This window comes from Mirounga angustirostris, unplaced genomic scaffold (genome assembly GCF_029215605.1).
Source record: "Mirounga angustirostris isolate CCGP_5_RB_7025 unplaced genomic scaffold, mMirAng1.0.hap1 SCAF_2, whole genome shotgun sequence".
NCBI lineage: Eukaryota > Metazoa > Chordata > Mammalia > Carnivora > Phocidae > Mirounga > Mirounga angustirostris.
The window spans coordinates 40786699-40789323 of record NW_026991710.1 but is presented as its reverse complement, the minus strand read 5'-3'; positions in this window follow the sequence as shown (position 1 = coordinate 40789323).

Here is a 2625-nt window from a genome sequence, read left to right as displayed (position 1 = left end):
CTCTGAGTGAATTCACCTGCCTGGACCAGGGACAGGTACTGACCTGGACCACATTTCCTGGGGAGTTCTCAGAGGCAAGAGGATTCCATTGTCAAAGTGCTTTGGGAAATGCTACACACCAATTTCTGTGCCCACTCCCTTGGAGAGTCAGTTTATATTATAGTGTAGAGTAATGGTTGTGATACATCATATGATAAGAAAATCTGCTCGACATTGTTTAACTCAGCATTTCCCAGGTGGAGCACTTTTGGGGGGAAACTTCTTTTTTTTTTTTCTTAAGCCTTAGTAATATCCCAGAGCATCAGTTCCTCTCTCTTTTTTTTTTTTTTTTTAATTTATTTATTTGACAGAGAGAGCACAAGTAGGTAGAGTGGCAGGCAGAGGGGAAGGGAGAAGCAGGCTCTCTGCTGAGCAGGGAGCCCGATGCGGGGCTCGATCCTAGGACCCTGGGATCATGACCTGAGTCGAAGGCAGCCACTTAACCGACTGAGCCACCCAGGCGCCCCCAGTTCCTCTCTTTTCTGTCTCAGCCCAAGCCCCTGCTTTCCGGGAAACACACACACACACACACAGCTATATATATACGGACACACAGACAGACACACAATACATACAAAGACATATACATATATAGACACACAGACAGACACGCACAGACACACAGACAGACATACATACACAGATACAGAGTGTGGCTTTCACAGTGAAGGCACATTTATATATCTAGACTCTGGAAAGTGCTACACTGAGAAATGCTTCTTTGTGTCACAAGACAACTTCAAGGAAGACCAGACCTCTAACCCTACCCATTTACAACCCCTTGATGAAAAGAGATGGAATTATCTGGATTGAGCTTGGAACAACTCAACCTGGATTGGGTTTTTGATAGTTCATACACATGTTTTTGAGATGGAATAACCTAGCTTTGGGGAAATGTACTAACATCAGGCCATGATATGATTATCTTACTGAGGCCAGACATAGGGCCAGACCATTTTCTCCTGTACATGTCCCCAGTAAGAAATGAGCATTTCCAACCCTTAATCATCCATGCAATAGAATAATTGTCTGCAGGGGCGCGTGGGTGGCTCAGTTGGTTAAGCGACTGCCTTCGGCTCAGGTCATGATCCTGGAGTCCCGGGATCGAGTCCCGCATCGGGCTCCCTGCTCTGCAGGGAGTCTGCTTCTCCCTCTGACCCTCCTCCCTCTCATTCTCTCTGTCTCAAATAAATAAATAAAAAATCTTTAAAAAAAAAAAAAAGAATAATTATCTGCAGCAAAGAGGCCAAAGACAGAAGTGAGGAAGAAGCTCCCTTTTCTCTCTAGGGATGGGAGACAGTTGGCACAAACCCTGAAGCATTTAGAACGTTAGGTAGAGAGTGAGCTGCCCCAGCCTAGGGAAGGGAGGCCCGGGATTAGGCAGGGAGCCAGAGGATTATTAGAGAAACTGAGTCCTTCTGGTCTTTCTCTGCTGTGTTGTACATCCCTTTCATTGTCATCAAATCTTCAGGAAACTACCTTTAAAACAGAGGCATGGGGAGTGAAGATATAGGAATGTGAGCAGCATCCCCTTCACCTACTCACAGCGGTGAAAATACCATCAGTTCACAGTAGAAGACCACCTTAGCCAACAGAAAAGACTCTGTGAGGGTCAGCCACAGACAAGGTCACAGCAAGAGGAACAGGTGAGAAGACAGGTGAAGCCATCTTGGGCATGGCTCAGAAATCACTAAGGGGCAGCCAGCAAGGGATTGATTTCCGGTAATAATAATTTGAATTACAAGTAAGACAGATCAATTCAGATAATTGAAAAAGAGAGCCACGTAGCTTACACCTAATCTTGAGATACTCATTCAGTTTGGGGATTAAACTTCGAAAACATCACCCTAAATCATACGTGATGGTTTTTCATCCACAGCTGGCGTAGTACAATTCTTAAATAGGTGGGTGGGTATTTAAAAATTCTGTTCCTATATTTGAAAAATGGGACAACTTTATACTCCCAAAAGCCAACTCGCCTCAAAGCCATAAAAAGAAAGAACCCTTTCAAAAGATACCTACCTAAGTCTCTCGTGCTCCTGAGACATTAAAATAATCAAATGAGATTGTATAGTACCTGATCAATGACCTTGCTCATAATACTCCTTCCAAAATGCATTCAGGCTTGCTGCTAATAACAGCCATGAATCACATGAACCACACAGAAGACTGGGCAAGGGGTAATTATATCAAGTAATAAAAGTGAGAAATAACCAGCCATTAGAACTGGGAAGCTATTTTTATACAAAGTACAGGATCAGGGTGACATATTTAGGATGGAGCCATTTATGTATAAGCAGCAAAAGGAGGAAAATCTGATCCCAAAGTAAATGATTCTACCATATAAAACCAAGGAGGACTGGGGCGCCTGGGTGGCTCAGTCGGTTAAGCGACTGCCTTCAGCTCAGGTCATGATCCTGGAGTCCCTGGATCGAGTCCCGCATCGGGCTCCCTGCTCAGCGGGGAGTCTGCTTCTCCCTCTGACCCTCCTCTCTCTCATGCTCTCTGTCTCTCATTCTCTCTCTCTCAAATAAATAAATAAAAAATCTTAAAAAAAAAAAAAAAGGAGGACTTAATGCTCGAAGT